The 20,386-nt window shown below is 35.7% G+C and overlaps 1 long non-coding RNA gene across 1 annotated transcript in view; it reads left to right on the top strand.

Moving 5' to 3' along the window:
- LOC116583389 overlaps positions 1–14,282 on the top strand; it is a 30,142-nt gene extending 15,860 nt beyond the window's left edge. The window contains exons 2-3 of the long non-coding RNA XR_004282707.1: positions 4,709–4,848; positions 14,203–14,282. This is a non-coding gene — a long non-coding RNA (uncharacterized LOC116583389). The remainder of the gene's footprint in view (positions 1–4,708; positions 4,849–14,202) is intronic.
- Positions 14,283–20,386: the final 6,104 nt, after the last annotated feature.

Below are 20,386 nucleotides of genomic sequence, written 5' to 3'. Positions count from 1 at the left end.
AGATCCTCTCTAGTACCTTCTAACAGAATATGATTCTTGTTTATACCTTGAACTTGAACTTCTAATCTCCAGAATGTGAGTCAATAAACTTCCCTTGTGTAAACCACTCAATCTGTAGTACTTTGCTCTGGCACCTTTAGCTAACTACTATGGTAGAGTTCCTGTTTTAATGTTTGTAGAATATCTAGTGATGTCACCTCTTTTACTTTTTTTTTTTTTTTAGGATTTTATGTATTTATTTTACAGAGATCACAAGTAGTCAGAGAGGCAGGCAGAGAGAGAGAGGGGGAAGCAGGCCCCCTGCCAAGCAGAGAGCCCAATGCAGGGCTCGAACCAAGGACCCTGAGATCATAACCTGAGCAGAAGGCAGAGGCTTAACCACTGAGCCACCCGGGTGCCCCACCTCTTTTACTTCTGATAGTTGTAATTTATATTTTATTTTCTGTTCATTTGTCAGACTAGAGGTTTATCAAAATTACTGATTTTAAAAAAACAGTTATTGGCTTAAATGATTTTCTCTATTGTTATTTTTGTTTTTATCTTTATTATATCCCTTCTGATTTCATATGGCTTAGTTTGGTCTTCTTTCTATAATTTCTTAAAATAGAAGTTCTGGTTATTGATTTTTTTCATATAAGCAATCAAGTTTATAAATTTTCCCTTAAGCATTACTTTATCTACAATTTATCCTACAAATTTTGACATATTGAGTTCTCATTTTAATTCAACTGGAAATATTTTCTAATTTCATGTGTCCTGTGTGACTTTCTCTTTGACCTTTTAGTTATAAAAGGATGTGTTATTTAATTTCCAAATATCTGAGAATTTTTGAGTTATATGATTTCTTGTTTAATTCAGTTTTGTTCCAAATTACACTTTAAATTCTTTTAAATTTGTTTTTTTGTTTGTTCGCTTTATGGTCCAGAAAATGATCTCTCTTTGCGACTGCTAATTTACATAGGCAGTGTAAATGAGGGACTCACAATGTCTACTTATGCCTAGAATCCTCCCAGAAAACTTTACCTAGGCTGGAAAAAGGGAATTTCTTTGCTTTGTGCTCTTCATATTGTAACTCTTCTTAAGGACCAGGTATTTTACATTAAAATTTTTTTTCTGATTCCAATTTCTGATTTGACGCATGAAAAGATGCTTAACATCATTAATCATCAGGGGAATGTAAATCAAAACCAGAATGAGTCAACACCTTACACCTGTCAGCACATCTGGAGTCAAAAAGTCAAGAAGACATAACAACTATTAGCAAGGATATGGAGAAAAAAGACACTCTAGTGCACTGCTGCTGGGAATGCAAACTGTTGCCACTGTGAAAAAGAGTATGGAAGTTCCTCAAAAATTAAAAATAAAATTACTATATGGTCCAATGATTCCACTACTGCTATTAACCCTCCAATTTCCCAAAAAAAAAAATTAATTAAAAATATATATATATACATGCATACTTACATTTACTGCAGCATTATTTATAATAGCCAAGCTATGGAAGCAACCTAAATGTCCATCAGTAGATGAATGGATAAAAAAGATGTGGTATATACACACACACACACACAAACACAAACACACACCTTATTACTCAGTCATGAAATCGAATGAGATTTTGCTATTTGGAAAAACAACGGATGGACCTAGAGAGTATTATGCTAAGTGAAATAGGTCAGACAAAGAAAGACAAACACCATATGATTTCACGCATGTGGAATTTAAGAAACAAAACAAAACAAAATAAGAGAGAGAGAGAGAGAGACAAAAAACAAAACAAAACAAAAACAAAAAAAACTCTTACATACAGAGAACAAACTGTTGGTTGCCAGAGGGGAGGAACAGGGAAGGGAGGGGGAATAGGTGAAATAGATAAAGGGGATTAAGAATACACTTACTGTGATGAGCACTGAGTGTCGAATAGAATTGTCAAATCATTGTACCGAACTGTATGTTAAACTAACATAACTATGCATGTTAAGTACATTTCAAATTTAAGAAAAAAAGAAACTTGGTCTGCAAAAAAAATAGTGATTTTTTTTTTTTTTCCTGATTCTGATGTTACATCTCTGGTGTAACAGATGATGTCTGGATTCTGGGGAAGGTTCGGACTCCCACAAAGGGGGAAAATGACAGGGGTGATGAGTCAAAATATTCTCTTGCCAACTCTTCATCTCCTACACTCATGTGCAAGTTCTTTTGTGGTAGGGATTTTGTCTCATTTTTCTTAATTAACTCAAGGAAGACAGTCAGTTACACAGTGGAGACTTAGTAAATATATTTTTGAATAAATTAAAACAGAAAAGGGGAAGTTCAGTTGACAGGGCTAGGAATGAAGGATGTATAGGGGACATAAAGTGTATTTTTCAGATAAAGGGGAAAAGATAATGTTGAGGCAAATGCAACTGATAACTTTATAATTTCATTTTTTAAAGGCCAAGAAATTTTTTATGCTAGCGGGAGTAGAGATTTCATCTTATGGTGTTTTTATATCATTCATATAAAATTATCATTAATATTTTATATCATTCAGGCTCTGTAATACCCATTTAGCAACTAATATATTAATAGGTTCAGGAATAAAATAAAAAGTAAATGTTAACATGTTGCAACAGTTTCTCTCTCTTAAGCTTGAAATGCAAATGCCCCTGGGTCAGTATTGAACCACACCCAGAGCCATGGTTGATACCATGTTCCGTCCACAGTTTGAATGTTATAAAATTTGCACAACAGACTGATGAATATGGATGAAAGATCTGGGAAGCTGAGAAACATAGAGTATTTTAAAAAGCAAATCAATTTAGGTCAGATCATTGTTTTGTTATATGGCATATCCAAGGAGAAACAGTTCTTCGTTTCACATGGGCTATAATATCCTGCAATTTTATACTCATTTCTAAAGCCTCAGCAAACTGTAATTCACAGGCTGGCATGACTTCAGTGGGTGCCGACTTACTGAAGAAGAGAATTTTTTTTTTTTTAAGTTTTATTTATATTTTCCGCACCACACTGTGAAGTGCCCCGATGCTTTGTTTCTCAGAGGCGGGATTAGAGCACAGATGGGAGAAGAAAGGCATGAAATTCTATACTTTGAAACACTCAGTCAAGATTTATATTGTATCTCTTATTACCTGGCGCCTTTATAATACCCTTCCCTGGAGAATTTCAAAGGCTTCGAAGCTTCATGGTTGTATAAGTAAGTAAAATTTTGTAACAATCATCTGTGAGAAGATTAATCAAACTGCAGGGGTGGTGAAATTACAAGGAACAAATGAGAAGGAGGGGGCTCCTTGTTGTTCGTTTGTTTTGTCAATAAGATCTGATGTCAACTGGATCAGACCCAGTTTAGGTTTAGGAAATGTGGAAGCCTTAGTTCCTTCTGTTTACTTCTTCCTAGCTCTAGTCCTGTTAGGCCATTGACAATTAAGGAAAAATACTACTTTCTCTCTCATGTGTCTTACATATGCATCCATAGTACAAAATAATCCGTACCACAACCACATCAAATACTTTTATTTTTGGTTGGCTTTTTTATACTTACCATTTTGGTAAAGTATAATCTAACTCTTGCATAAACATATGCTAAAAATATAAGCCAGCAGCTATCTCCCAAGAAATAACCTTGCCAAATAGGTCATATTTTCCTTCAAACTGCAAACGATGGTAGAACATGGGTATTTTCCCAAATATTAAAATAATATTCTTTTAAAAGTAAGGGTTCTCAAACCATAAGTGACTCTTTTTTTTTTTAAGATTTTATTTATTTATTTGACAGAGAGAGATCACAAGTAGGCAGAGAGGCAGGCAGAGAGAGAGAGAGGAGGAAGCAGGCTCCCTGATGAGCAGAGAGCCCGATGCGGGACTCGATCCCAGGACCCCGAGATCATGACCTGAGCCGAAGGCAGCGGCTTAACCCACTGAGCCACCCAGGTGCCCCCATAAGTGACTCTTAATCTCACAAAACAAACTGAGGGTTGCTGGGGGGAGGGGAGTTGGGAGAAGGGGGGTGGGGTTATGGATATTGGGGAGGGTATGTGCTTTGGTGAGTGCTATGAAGTGTGTAAACCTGGCGATTCACAGACCTGTACCCCTGGGGATAAAAATATATGTTTATTAAAAAAAAAAAAAAAAGAAATGGTAATCTAAAAAAAAAAAAAGTAAGGGTTCTGTTCTATTGAAAAAAAAGTATCTGGGACAGGAGCAGGTTATGTCATAAAACCATGTGAAATTCTAAGTTCTTCTATTTACATATTTTATATGAGCAGATTACATACATTTTAGATTACCCATATGCAAAAAAAGTATCAGTCAATGTCACATCTCTCAGTCAGCTTTGGTTAGGAAAACAGAAGGTATTCTGCATAAGCCAGAAATAAGTTTAATTCAGAATTAAATGCTTAAACTATTGTGGGAGAAGTTGAGTTAAGGGATGTGGGGAAAGCACCACTGAAGGTCAGAGGTTGATGGTATTTTAAACATATAGTTCTCCACTGAGGGCAATTTTATCATCCCTCCCTCACCCCAGGGGGGAACATTCGGCAATGTCTGGGAACATTTTGAATTGTCCTGACTGGTGGCAGAGAGGGTTGCTTCAGGCTTCTAATCAGGGGAAGCCAGGTGTTTTACCCACGTTGCTTTGGGTGAGGTTTGGCGATGCAGATCCAGAGAGAGAACCTGAAAGAGTTTTAAAATTTTGTTATACCAACAGCTCCACAGGAAGAATTCAGCAAGATACACACGGAGCCACCGAGAGGGAATTCTGGTTTCAGTCCTGAGGTTAAGGGAGAAAACAGAACTATGTGTCATGACTTTGCTGTGGTTTGTGGAAGAAGGAACAGGTATGACAAGGTAAATTGGTGACAGGGTTGAGAACACAGTACCCCAACTTATGACACTTTGGCATATTGAAGATCTTAAGCTGAAGGAATCTGAGAAAATGGCAGAGGCAGGAAGGTGTCTCCCTCTTGCCTAAAACAGGACACGTGAGAGGTACCTTTCCAGGACCTGAAGGAAGACATTTACCAGAGATGAGGGGTTTGGAGCCCAGAAATCAGTACAAACTTTGTTAAATTAAGCCTTACGTTCCTAGTTACTATTCACGATTTACTGCCCCCAGTCAAAACCCCTTTGTCTTGTCAATTCTTTAGAAATGTATGGTTCCTTGGTGTAAAAGAAAGAGCAGCTTCTTTCTCTGATCACTGTTATGAAGCAAGATAGGATATAAAATAAATAAAAATATCTGGTAATGAGATAATCTCAGGGAGAATAGGATGGTCTCAGGGTATGGATGAAATCTACCAATCTTGTTAGAGAAAAACGTTAATAAAACAGACCAATCTAAGCAATGCATACAGAGTTAGAATATTAAGGAGTGAATATTTTTATTTATTTATTTTTGTGGTTCCAAGTTTTTAAAGTTCCAGTTACTTAACATACAATGCATTACTAGTTTCAGGGTGTAGAATTTAGTGATTCATCACTTACATACAATACCCAGTGCTCAACAGAAACAGTGCCCTCTTTATTTTTTTTTTTCTAAGATTTTATTTATTTGACATATAGAGAGAGAGATCGCAAGTAGGCAGAGTGGCAGGCAGAGAGAGAAAGGGGGAAGCAGGTTCCCCGCTGAGCAGAGAGCCCAATGGTGGGCTCGATCCCAGGACCCCAAGATCATGACCTGAGCCGAAGGCAGATGCTCAGCCACTGAACCACCCAGGTGCCCTGACAGTGCCCTCTTAATACCCATCATCCATTTAACCCATCCCCACCCTCTTTCCCTCCAGCAACCCTCAGTTTGTTCTCCATAGTTAGGAGCCTGTTTCCTGGTTTGCCTCTCTCCCTACCCACCCCCATGTTCCTCTGTTAAATTTCTCAAATTCCATATATAAGTGAAATCATACGGTACTGTATTTTAATACTTGATAGAAACATATGTATAATATTATTTTGGGAGAAAACATACAAACCAATAGTTCTACTCGTGGGATTTGGAGTAAAATATTTCCTCAAATTTCAGTTCCATTGTTAGTAACTGAGGGGCCTTAAGCAAGTGATGAACTCACAAAATGTTTCCTTATTTGTGTAATGTAGCAAGTTCTGGTAATTTCCTTGGATTGTTGTTGACATCAAGTGAAATATAGTATGGAAAGCATCCAAGTGATGTCTGGTGTAAAGTTAATGGTCAATAAATCTATTTATATCCCTCCAACGGTGACTTTGTCCTTCAATGACTACAACAATGAAATCCAATCTAATCCTCTTGCAAGAGAGAAAGTTAAGTAAAGGAAGCAGAGCATAGTAAGATTTAATGACATGTGTGATGGAGTTTAATAGAAGTGGAGTTTTGTCTCATCTGAAATGGAAATAATACTAATATTTACTTTATGTGAAGATAGTAAAAATTAAATGAGATAATGGAAGTTACTTAACACATAGTTTATAATAAAGTATGCGCTTGATAAATCTTAGTTGATAAAGGATCATTATAGAAGCAATGATAACAACGTTAATATTTGAATTTCCCTAAAAAGAACATAGTAAAAAAATTTTCTGGACAAGAAGACTCTATTTGACAAGCTATCTAGAAGGTTGCTAATTTATTTTAGATAGAGTTGTTTTCCATATTGTAAAATAGAAATATGGGGTTTTATAGTTCTCAAGAATTACCCTTAATCAGAAAAAGATTTTTTTTCTTTCCCTCCATCACTCCTGTCAATGCCAATGTCTGCCCATAGTTGTTATATCTACACAAGGTAGGAAGTATTGGAGTTCTTTATTCTCAGCCTCAAAACTGAGTGCTCAGCCAGGCTGTGACCTCTTCTGGTAGTAGAGCGAGGGAGCCGCACAATAAAATATGAACTCAATCTGCCTCTAAATTTTCACAGATTAAACTATTTCAACTTGAGACAAAGTCTGATTGGGGGTTCTCAAGTTTGGACTTTGAACCTAAACTGGTTATTTAGCATAAATTTAACCTCTTCATGGAAAAACTGAAGAATAGACTATCTATACATTTACATTAAACCCAAATAGATAATTACATTATTCAGGTTTGCTTCATTTTGGATACCGATGCCTCTTCGCTGAAGTTTCAGGTAAGCCGGTCTGGCTCTTCTGGATTCTTGCATGCTATGGAGCTTTATTTCATGCCTGCTTATGTGGACTGCAAGCTGGATTACAGCTTCTCTTAAATTTACTCAATGTTCTCTTTTTTCACCCGGACATTGCTCCTCTAAGAATAAATCACGATTATACATTTCCTTTCCCTCCTGCTTTTAGTACTCCTTTCTCTTTCTCGAGTTTTCTTGCTTTTAAAACCATTCCTTTAGTCTTTGCAACCTCGCTCTCTGACACAGCGTTCACTGTCTCCTCTGTAATTTCTCTGTTCCGCAGTCTATACCGATGTACTTTTTGCTGGGAGCAAGTACTCATTAAACACCTACCACGTGTCACACACATATGTCTGCAGAGACATCTTTGCCATTCTGTGGCTTTTTTTTTAACCAGTTCTAATAAGTGCGCATCTGGCTTCTCTTTCCGTCCTGCTGTTTCTTCCTGCCTGTGTGGTAGGAGGAGTGATTTATTTTCTGAGGCAAATTCTGTTATTTTAAATTCTGTTATTTAGAGGTAAAGACACACTCAGTTTTCCAAACACAATGCCTTTGACACAACCATCTCTACAGGACACTGAAATGTTATCGCAATTTAGGCGTCCTGGTTTCAGGTCAGCAGGTGCATTTCAAAAATGCTTAGAAGAAAACACAATAATCACCTTCCTCTTTTTTTGTAACCTCATTCTTCACTAAAACAGTTTGGGACATTTGTATTGTTTCAGGAAGAAGTCAAAACCCTTTACTAGATTGCAAAGTCCTTTCGTGTTTCAAGTTTCTATTTAAATTCTAGTTAGTTAGCCTATAGTGTAGTATTGGTTTCAGGAGTAGAATTTAGATGTTCATCACTTACATACAATACCCAGTGCTCATCACAAGGGCCTTCCTTCATGCCCCTCACCCCATCTAGCCCAACCTCTCACCCATCTTCCCTCTCCCCACACCAACCCTCAGTTTGTTCTCTGTGGCTAAAGGAGTCCCTTATGCTTGGTTTCCCTCCCTCTCTCTTTTTTCCTTCCTTCCCTCCCCTATGTTTATCTGTTTTGTTTCTTCAATTCCACAAGTGAGTGAAATCATACGGCATTTGTCTTTCTCCAACGGACTTATTTTGCTTAGCCTAGAAGATTCTCTGCAAGCTCCTTTCTGAACTGTTCTGATAACTTTCCAGCCCCATCTAGCAGTATTCTCCCTTTGCCTTTAATATTCAAATACTGAGTTACTGCTAAGATGTGTCTCTTCTTGCTCTTTCTGTACATTGTACTTGCTGCTCTGTATATACTTGTCACCCTTTCTCACTCTTCTGACTTTGCCAGTGTTAATTTTCCTTTCATCACTGTGTGTGTATGAAGACTTCCTGAATTCCCAGCCTTATGAAACATTTGTTCAATAATGAGTATACATTTTAACACAGGTCAAGACTAATACATATGCTTTAATACGGATATCCTAACGATCATTTCCAAATAATCTTGCTAATCTCTGAAACTCAAACCAAGTAGCACACTCCTTTCTACACCCCTCTGTAGAAGGATGCTACTGATGTTTTGTTTTCTCCAACTGCTTCCCCATATAATCTTGCAAGTTGACCCGGTCTTTGGGTATTTGATGAGTTTAAATGACAGCATTTCATTCTAGCTTATAAGTTTTTCAGTGGCAAGACATCTATATTTTTTAGCAATGTAGTAACCAGGATAAAACATTTTGTTTTATTGCATTTTACTGGGGATGAGTGCTAGTTTATTTTTGCATTGTTAATAGAGTACCTGACACAAAGATAACGGGGGGATCTGATTTGCTAATATTAACCATGCAACTATCATTCTCATTTAGCCTAGGACCACATAGAAAAAACAGACAAGAAAATTTATTTATTAGAAATTAATGAAGAATGGGAAATGGTAACTAATTGAATTAGCATTATTATCATCAAACACACCTTATTTATTCAGCTCTTTGATGTATGAGGTCAGGTAAGGTATACCCATAGGTAGTTGCCTGTTAAATGTCCTCACAAGGCAGGGCTGATTTCCTCTATTATTGTTCTAATTACTGCTTTCATTTTTAATTAAAGGGGGAGAAAGCTGTGCAGATCTTCCCTTTATGTAAATATACTTTGAGAGTCATCAGTGAATACAAATACATGGCTCATGGAAAGAGAGCAAGATTTGGATAAGTCAAATGTTTAAATTGGGCTAGATTTTTAATAGTAAAAAATACCATCATTTGTCATACCTTTTTATTGTTGTTCTTTTTGCTGTACAAATAAGGAATGGTATTCTTTACTCTAGTTAAAATCTCCTTCTCTTATTTTTTATGTAAATTTGAGCACATCCTAAGTGTAATAGGGAGCCAGTGTGAGTAATACTTACCACACTTTATACATTTAATGTTTGAAAATATACAAAGACTTTTTTCATGGGTTACTTTTAAAAACCCACCTACTTTATCCCTGTGAAGGGTGTTGGGCAGTTTCTTTTCTTTCTTTTTTTTTTAGGCAGCTATTCTTGCCCAAGTAGCTGTAAACTTCTTGAGAGAGGATTTATGTCATGATCTCTTTGTATTTTTAGCACATGGCATTGTTTCCAGAGAATTTTTGGTGCTCGATACATTTTTATAAAATGAATAAGGGTGCCTGGGTTGAGCATCTGACTCTTGGTTTTAGCTCAGGCCATGATCTCAGGGTCATGCAATTTAGCCCCACATGGGCTCCATGCTCAGTGAGAGTCTGCTTGATATTCTCTCTCTCCCTCTCTCTTGGTCTCTCTCTCTCTCTCAAATAAATAAATAAATCTTCACACAATGAATAAACGAGCAAATAACAAATAAAAAAGTTAAATGATATTTGAAAATTTACAATTTGAGTAGATGGCAGAAAGAGAAATTGGGCCCAGGTTTTCTGACTTGTTCTTTTTTTTTTTTTTTTTTTTAAGATTTTATTTATTTATTTGAAAGAGTGAGAGAGAGAGAGAGATCATGAGCAGAGGGAAGTGTAGTGGGAGAGGCAGACTCCCCGCTGAGCAAGGAGCCAGATATGGGGCATGGTTCCGGGACCCTGCGATCATGACCTGAGCTAAGGGTAGATGCTTAACTGAGCCACCCAAGCGCCCAGGTTTTCTGACTTCTAAACTGTTTAGAATATGAAAAAAATAGAAAAAACTGCTTGAATCTGAGGAGCTAGAATCCTTTCTATGTCCAAAAGTGGCTGTATGTGCATTAGGACACACATCCTGTTGGGACGGGAAGACTGGTATAATATAAAGATGATGGAACTGAAAGATGTGCAAGTCAGGATGCAGAAAAGTCAATATGGATTATGTGTGAAAATGGAGAGTTAGACAGGCTAGTTGAGTTGTCAGAGATTCTCTGATGCAGAGTTTGGGAGTTCAGTGAGGTAAGATTCTTTATATCAAGCTAAAACTAATTGTTCTACTTTTGTTTTTTATTGTAGTAAAATGTACATAACGCAAGATCAATCTTTTGAACCACCAGATTCATCAAAAAATTAAACACTGGGTTGTCTTACGATTCAGCAATTCTACTGCTGGCTATATCCCCAAAAGAAATGAAAGCAGGGACTCAGACAAATCCTTGCACACCCATATTAATAGCAGCATTATTCACAATGGCCAAAAAGTAGAAGCAACCCAAGTACCACCCAAGATGGATGGATAAACAGAATGTGGTCTATACATACAATAGAATAGTACTCAGCCTTAGGAAGGAGGAAATTCTCACGCATACTACAACATGGACAAAACTTGAGATGTTATACTAGGTTAAATAAGCCAACCACAAAAGGACAAATATTGTATGAAACTAATTTTAAAATAGCCAAAAAATGATACCAATGTTCTGCAAGGATTCTTGCAGATGGCCTTATTCATTTTCTTGGAATTTTATCTTTTACCAAACATGAGATCAGACAATTCATCTTGTTTCAAATCTCTCTATTCTAGTGTAATAAAATGCACTAAAAGTATTTGTTATGTCATTTTGGCTTTTGCAAGCAAAAATAACCCCAAATGTGTATCCAAAAGGTAGAACTATAAGGACTGTGTGAAAATAAATTATTTCAAAAAGATATGACCCATTGTGAAGGTAACTATGCAGTAGATTCAGATAACACAGTAAACTGTACGGGGGGAAACCAAAATAAAAATATCTGCTTAGTTTTGTTTTTTTGTTTTGATTTAGATTATATCTTTTTTTTTTTTTAATTTTAAGTAGGCTCCACACCCAACATGGAGCCCAGTGTGGAGCCTGACCCTACTACCCTGAGGTCAAAACCCGAGCTGAGACCAGGACTCAGATGCCTAACCAACTGAGCCACCAAGTGCCCCTAAACTGTATTTTATAAGCTGTGCTTCCTAATTCCTTGTTTATTAGGGAAAAGAAAGTTAAGGGAAATGAGGAAGGCTAATAAAATATTGTCACACATTTAAAAAACTATAAAATTTTTTGAGAAATTATTAGAACAATATAAATTGGGGAAAACATTTTAAAATGGTAATTTAATTACTTCTAATTTATAATATATTAAAAACCAAAATAGTTTATAATCCTAAACTTATTAATTCTGCTAAAAATAGTAGAAACTACATAAATCATTGTAAGAATGTGTGCAATACAGACACTAAAATAGACAAAATGTCTTTCATCCAATTTCTTTAATTTTTACTCCCATTTACTAAGAGTAATTAATATTAAAATTTTTTTATCCTTACAGAAAGCAAATACTTATGTATTTCTACATGTATTTATATTTACTCTTTGCTTTAATAACATTAATATAATGTGGACCTTGGTCCAACTCAACACATATTCTATTTTATTCTTTTTATTATCAGCACAACACACCAAGGTTTGATTATGTATAACTGCTTTGCCCATGTCCATTATTTCTGTCCTCTTACCATTATCAGCTTCCTCAGATCTGTTATCCACACTACAGCTGAAGTGAAATTAAAAACAATTCAAGATTAAAAAAAAAATCAGGCTACCATGTAAAATTCTGCGATGACTCTTTATGAGTCTACATTATATCTGACACAGAATAAACATTCTGCTAAATATTGGATGAATGAAAAGAAGGAAGCTTTACACTCAAAGAAGGAAAAAGGAAAGAAAGGAAAAATTTTAACCAGTTGCCCCCCCCATTTTTGTTATTTAAAAGAATCTTAAAATGAGTGTACTTTTTACATGCATTTAAGCTTAATTGTGCAAAGATTTCTTTCTAAGAATATATGATATCTTTGCAAGATACATGGTAAAAGAATCTGTACTATTTTGAGTTTGCCTATGTAAGTCAAAAGTCTGCCCCAATACATGAGACCAACTTTGACTCCCCCCAACAGTGTGTGTTAATGAATGTTTTCCTATATCCTGACCAATACAATACTTTGAAAAGTTTAAATTTTTTTGCTAATATGGAAGATTATCTTATATATATATTTTAAGATTTTTATTTATCTACTTAACACAGGAAGTGAATGCACAAGCAGGCAGAGTGGCAGACAGAGGGAGAGGGAGAAGCAAGTTCCCTGCTGAGCAGGGAGCTTGATGTGGGGCTTGATCCCAGGATCCTGGGATTGTGACCTGAGCTGAAGACAGACACAGACACTTAACCAACTGAGCCACCCAGGTGTCCCTCATTATCTTATTTCTTAACAAAATGAAATTGAGCATCTTTCCATATGCTTATCAGGCACCATTTTTTTTTCAAAATGACTGTTTTCTTATATTCTCAATTATGTACATTTTCTTCATAGTACCCATTAGTTTTGTTTTTGTTTTTGTTTTTGTTTTTAATATCTAGCAGATTAAGTAGTGCACTTTATTTGTTGATGTGGCGGGAAATATGTGTGTGTGTATAACTCTAAACCGCTTCAATCATTTGGTTAGTGTGTGGCATTGAGATAAATACAGATTTAATAACAGTATGAGGTAATTTGTTTCACCTGGAAACATGCAGTTGGGAATATACAACCACTTTCAGCAGTCTGCCTGCAGGTGGGTAGGTGTTCGGTTGGTGGATGAGGGATGAAACCCTTAACCAACACTAGCAGAGCAAGACGGAGCACGTGATGATGACTCAGTAACACTGGCCTCATATATAAGCAAATTACTGCTTTTATTCTTGTAAGTTTTAACAATATGATGAATAATACCCCATAAAATTTATATTGTTGCATTGTATTTTTACCTGTATATCTCAGTTTTCCTAAAATAATTAATTTTTGATATATGAAAAATGTTTTTAATTATTAATAAAAGAGGCAACAAAAATTATTTGTTGTTAATATTTATTTTCTTTATTTACATAGTGTGTTTCTGTACATTAGAAGTAAATATTATAGGGGAGCCTGGGTGGCTCAATCAGTTAAGCATCTCCCTTTGACTTGGCTCGTGATCACAAGGTCCTGGGATCGAGTCCCACCTGAGGATCCCTGCTCAGCTGGGAGCCCGAAGCTCCCTCTCCTGCTGCCTCTCCACCTGCTTGTGCTCAATCTCTCTCAAATAAAGAAATAAAGTCTTTTTTTTTTTAAAGATGTAAATAAGTCAAGCAGAGAGAGTCAATTATCATATGGTATCACTTATTTGTGGAGCATAACAAAAAGCATGGAGGACAAGGGGAGATGGAGAGGAGAAGGGAGTTGGGGGAAATTGGAAGGAGAGGTGAACCATGAGAGACTATGGACTCTGAAAAACAATCTGAGGGTGTTGAAGGGGCGGGGGTGGGAGGTTAGGGGAACCAGGTGGTGGGTATTAGAGAGGGCACGGATTGCATGGAGCACTGGGTGTGGTGAAAAAATAATGAATACTGTTATGCTGAAAATAAATAAATTTAATTTAAAATTTAATTAATTAATTAATAAAAAAAGAAGTAAATATTACAATGCAAAATAGCTCTTTGGGTGATTTTTTTCTGATGTTTAATGAAACTAAGGATAATTGTACTGATTGTGTAGAGTTGTACAAATGTATTTTAATGAAAAACAGACAATGCCCAAGTATTTTAAAGAGCTAACACCTGACTCTACCCCCAAAAGATGATGATATGAACCAGTAACTTTTGATAAAAATTTGCTTACAGGAATGATAATTATAAATGCTGAGATTTAAGGAAGTCTCACGTTCAGTGCTGTGAGAAGGAAAAAAGAAAAAAGAAGCTGTTTGACAGGAACAAATGTAATTACATACTTGGTTGACTTTTCTTATCTATAATAATTTTTGTGAATTTGGTCTTTAGTAATCTATTCTTAAGGTACATATAGAAATATGTTCATTTTCTGTCACTGAAACCTGAGTGTGTGTACAAAATCAGTATATTTATAAAAATAGTTAAATGTTTTTTGTTTTTGTTTTCGTATTTTAAGGGAACACTTGTAATACTGATGTTTGTATTGTTAAGAGCAAGAATAATGATTTTTAAATTGTTATCTTTTTGTTTTGTGACATAAATGGAGGGACTGATTTAGTTTTTAATATGGAATACACATTAAAAGGACATTTCAAGTAATTGAAATTACTTGCAAGTTTAATTGACTTATTGTCTTTAATTATGATTCATTTTAATTTCATTAGTCTTAAATTACTCTAGATTCACACTTGTTAAGGATGTTCCACTGTGACTACTCCATAGTTTTCAGCATTCACACAATCTCAGCTTCAGAAATGAACAAATTTTTGAAGAATTTGTATTCATAAAAATACATAAGCCTAAGAGTATATTTTCATTCATGCTAAAAGCCACATATTTTCAACTTGGGCCAAAAAAAGGTATAATACTTCCTTAAAGAAAACCATTTATCAGGTTTACATTTAATAGAAATTATAGCCAAGCATCTATACATAACAAAAAACAAAATAGAAAACGTTGAATGTTGTAGAACCATTTCTTTTGGTTGCCACCCAAAATAAAAACAAACAAACAAACAAAAGCAAAGAAAAACTCCCTTCTTAGAATAAGATTAATGTGTATTTCTTAAGAAGAAATAATAATTTTAGCATCTCCCTGCTGTAAAATTCAGAAAAAATAGAGAGGAGATTGGCGTACTTTGGAGAGGAGAATATAATAACCTGTAAGAGGTGTTGCTCAGTGTAATCTGATTTTTGTCACGTTGGGAAAATGACTGCTGGCTCAGCGTGAACGGCGGAAGAACAGCTGTAAGCTTCTGCGGGGTATTTGCACTCCCATAATCTTCTGGCTGATCTTCAAAGAGGTTTCAAAATTTAAGCTGTGAAATTCTCCCTGTAATCCAGATTAGAGGTTGAATCTGCATACTAAATCCCAGGTAGGAGGTAATCACAGAGTTGGAAGTCACTTAAAGACCAAATGGCAGCTGTTGCTTTAAGTAGCTTTCCAAGACTGTCTACAGAGAAGAATGAAAATATGCCTTCATGTTCTTCTTTATTTGACAGATTCTAGATATTTTCTTAATTGTTACATGACTTTCTCTTTCATGTTACTGTCCTGGTAATCTCATATTTAGTTTTATCCTTGAGCCAAATATCGACCAAGTTCTGTATTAGTTACAATGCCTCAAAAGGCAAGTCATACACAGATCAAACTGATTTGAACGCTAGCAACACCTCATAATTCATATAACTAGTATTCCAGAAGCAGGTCGAGTTTTAGGATCAGTTCATTCTTGGGTTCAAGTATAAACAGTTCTGGATTCTTTTTTTTTTTTTTTTTAAAGATTTTATTTATTTACTTGGGAAAGAGAGTGGGAGAGAGCATGAGAGGGGAGAAGGACAGACAGAGAAGCAGACTCCCCATGGAGCTGGGAGCCTGGTGCATGACTCTAATCCAGAACTCGGGGATCGACCCAAGCCAAAGGCAGTTGCTTCACCAATTGAGCCACCCAGGTGCCCCAACAGTTCTAGATTCTTTTATCAGCTTTTGATTTTCTTCTCAGTAATGTTGGTTTTATCCTACGGCTGGATGACCTTGTGGTTATTGCTGCCTGTGGCATTAGGGACGGAACTTCATTCTTTGTATAGTGAGAGAAAGTGCATAGCTTCCCATTGTTCCCATTGACCAAAAATCTTTCCAGAGAGCTGCAGGAAACTTTTCCTTCTATTTCTTTGGTCCGAATCGGAACACATTTTCAGACCTAAATGAATCAATGGCAGGGGGATATGTTTATCCTTAGGTCAGTCAAGTTTATCTTTTGAGATGATAGTAATTAGTCAAACACCATATCAGTGACTCAGGGGCTGCCATGCCGATGGATACAGTGGGGCGGCTGTCTCAACAGGCACTGCTGCCTGGCCCTTTGAGCCCACCGTCATCCATTCCTGCTGTACAGCTTTAAGAATGTTCCCTTTTACACAAAATCTTCTCTTCCGTCCATTTTGGGGTCATGTTAAGAGCCTTTTGGCTTTTACTTAGTTGAATTTTATTTTGTTTTTTAACCAGAAAGATTTGAATTCCAGCCCATGCCTTTATTGACATTACATTTCATTTAAGAATGTTTTCAACTTTGGGCGCCTCGGTGGCTCAGTGGGTTAAAGACTCTGTCTTCAGCTCAGGTCATGATCCCAGGGTCCTGGGATCAAGCCCCACATCGGGATCTCTGCTCAGCAAAGAGCCTGCTTCCCTTTCTCTCTCTGCCTGCCTCTTTGCCTACTTGTATCTCTGTCAAATAAATAAAGAAAATCTTAAAAAAAAAAAAAAAAAGAATGCGTTCAACTTTGTCTTAAAAAGTTCCCCCATATATGCTACACATTTTAACACATAGGAAATTTTAGCTGACGTAATGCTCACCATCACTGATCATTTGGTACTCTGAGTTCCTTATTATGGATCTGAAAAACTAGAAAATGGACTTAAATTATTTTTAAATGATAAAAATCAAGTTATTTTTAGTTTTATTGTAAGAACTCAAAACCAAGGAAAAGAAACATGCTTTATCAACACAATATGCATGCATTTTCACTATCTATCTACTATAAATATCTTTACAAATGTAGCACAATGTATAGCTTTTTAAAACCATAATAGTATTACAATTATTGTTTTATCCACCTATTTTGATAATAAGCTAATTTCAATTAATCAGACTTCTCAAGAATTCCATTGATAAGTGTGCACATAATGACCTCACTATGGTTTTAGAAACAGTTGTGCTTAAGGAGAGAAAACACTTTCAGAATTTAATTTCTAGAATGAGGGCAGGCCACTCTCCCCTTAGGATATTAAACCAAAACCAAAACCAACCTTCAAAACTTCAAACAACTTTTCAAACATCAATGGCTGGGGTGTATTTGTGTTGTATAGCTGGAGCACAACAATTCCATGTCCCCATCTGAAAATTCATCTGTTAATTTCAGGTAAGCTACTGACTAGTTTTTTAAGAATGAGCATAATCCCGGATTACTCTTTCTCCTAAGTGTAACTGCATAGAAAGCACTCAAGTGCAGTTTACTATTCTCCTTAAGTAAAACACACGCAGACAAAATACGGATACAATTTTTAAGGGTCACTTCTTATGAAAGTTTAGTCCTTTATTATTCAGGCAAATCATATCATGTTGGAATGATGTAGACTTAAACCTGCTTAGGAGTGGAAGCCTGTATTTTGACACTAACTGGTGTTAAGTCTAATACTTAAATTATATTCTCCGTGTTATTTTTAACATGCTTCTTGTTGTGGGTTCTTTCTCTTCTTTTTAAAAACAAATTAGCCATGAGTTATAATTATGTCTCTTAGTGCAATAAATGTAAATTTGGTGTGTGGAAGAATCTGAGAGGGATGCCAGAAAAATGCCTTCAAAATTAAATGTGGCAAAATACCAAGGATATAAGAGTGTAGGGTGATTTCTCTAGAACTCCTCCCTCCCCTTCATCCCCAAAATGACAAATGATGTTTGGATTATTAGAATGCTGTTAGTTCACATCTTAGGAAACTATTTTCCAAATCTAAGTTTGAGATTCCTATCCCACTCAAATCAATCTTTAATATTTAGATCTCCAGAAATGCATCTTCAAAAGTTAAGGAGTAACGTCCTTTACTTCTTAGAGAACAGTCTTCTTAATTATTATGTGTCTGTGTTCAAGAGTTCAAGTTTATTGGGGATTCAGAATGAACTTGCCATTCTATCATATTTCTGTTTCAAGGAGTTTTAAGCAAGGAATAGTTGACATTGGGAAAGTTTGGACTGACATATTTTGTAATGTGAACAAAATGTAATTATTGCTTGTTTTATTATTTTTACTTATTTGTATTTTCTACATTTTCTTAAAAAGGAAAGCAGTATGTGCAAAGATTCAAACAAAAGCCAAGGGAACACATATCCCATGTGCCTGAATCCTCCACTGATCTAGAGCTACAAAAAACATCAAGGCTAAAGGCCAGGATAGATATGAGTGATAGACTATTTACAATGATGGATCTAGTAATTAATATTTATTTGTACTGACAGCTTTGGTTTGTTCCAGGTAGCATATGAGTATATATATTCTACACAGAAAAGAAACTAACAGATGAAGAGAGTACAAAGAAGGCAGAATTCTTCTTCACCATTTTGTCCTGGGCACCTTATAAGTAACACGTGCAGGTAAGCTGGTCAGTAACCATGGTTTTCACATTAGCCTCTTGTTACTTGGACTTTAGTTTCTCCTAAACTTCACATATAATTTAAAAACAGCTCTCCAAACTATAAAACACCAGTGAAAGAAATTAAAGATGACACCAAAAAACCAAACAACTTAATTACAAAATGGGTAGAGGACCTAAAGAGACATTTTTGTAACGAAGACATACAGATGACCAACAGAAACATGAAAAGATGCTCAACACAATTAATCTCAGGGCAATGCATATCAAGGTCACAATCAGGATTAGCACCTCACACCTGTCAGAATGGCTAAAATCAAAATGACGAGAAATAACAAGTGTTGGCAAGTAGGAGAAAAAGGAACATTTATGAATTGTTGCTGGGGATGTAAATTGGTACAGCCACTGTGGAAAAGATTATGGAGATTCCTCAAAAAATTAAAAATTGAAATACCATATGATCCAAAAATTGCATTACTGGGTATTTACCCATAGAATGCAAAAACACTAATTTGAAAAGATTTATGCACCCCCTGTCTATTACAGCATTCCAAGATATGGAAGGAACTAAGGATCCATCAATAGATGAATGGATAAGGAAATATGGTACACACACACACACACACACAGCCATAAAAAGATGAGATTATGCCATTTGAGACTAAAAGGATGCACCTAAAAGGTATTATGCTAACTGAAATAAGTCAGATTAAGAAAGATATATACCATATAATTCTACTAATCTAAAAAAAATGAATAAACAAATGAAACAGAATAACACCTATAAATACAGAGAACAAACTGATGGCTGCCTGACAGGAGGGAATGAGGGACAGACAAAATGGGTAAAGGGGAGGGAGACATACAAAATTCTAGTTACGGAGTGAAGAAATATCAGGAATAAAAGGTACAGCATAAGGAATACAGTCAATGATATAGTAATAGTGTTGTAATGAGACACATAGCTACATTTGTGGTGAATATAGGGTAATGTATAAACTTGTCAAATCACAAAATTGTATACGTGAAGCTAATGTAACATTGTGTCAACTATACTCAAATTAACAACAAACAAACAAACAAAAACCCCTCACACACAAAAACATGCAATAGCAAAAACAAGCATGGGACTGGTGCATATAAATCATGCAGGGTCATGGTAAACGCTGGAACGTAGGGAAGATAATGGAAGCAGGTGAGACATGGAAAAGTTTTCAACTCGACTTGTAATGATTCTCTTTATTTAAAAAAATGAAATATTTAAAGAAAAATATCATTTCTTGAACTTTGTATTCATAAAATTGTGAATTATTCTTTTGTGAGGGGGAGGGGCAATCTTTCTAAATAACAGGCATCCTTTACCATTTATAACAAAACAGACAAACCTTATATGAGAACCCTTCAAAAACCAAAATGACAAAGTTTTCATTGGCAATTTGAACTCAGCAATGAGCAATTGTGGGTGAGTAGTATCTTCCTCCCCATTCAAGTAGTTATGTTCTTAAATACAGCAGGAAAACCTAGTTCCCAGGTTCTTGTTTCTACTTATGTTCAGTACCTGAACAATGGTGAATAAAATCAGAAAGACATCGGAAAATGTAAAACAGAATGGTAACTTATTTAAAAACATTCACAGATCTGGGACGGAAACAATAAAATGACGACAACAGCAACAACAACAACAACAACACAGCTGAGGTTGGGGTTCAGAAAC

The sequence above is a fragment of the Mustela erminea genome, chromosome 2, assembly GCF_009829155.1.
Source record: "Mustela erminea isolate mMusErm1 chromosome 2, mMusErm1.Pri, whole genome shotgun sequence".
In the NCBI taxonomy this organism is placed as follows: Eukaryota; Metazoa; Chordata; class Mammalia; order Carnivora; family Mustelidae; genus Mustela; species Mustela erminea.
Note: the sequence above shows the minus strand (reverse complement) of the source record. Positions and strands in the feature narration are given on the sequence as shown.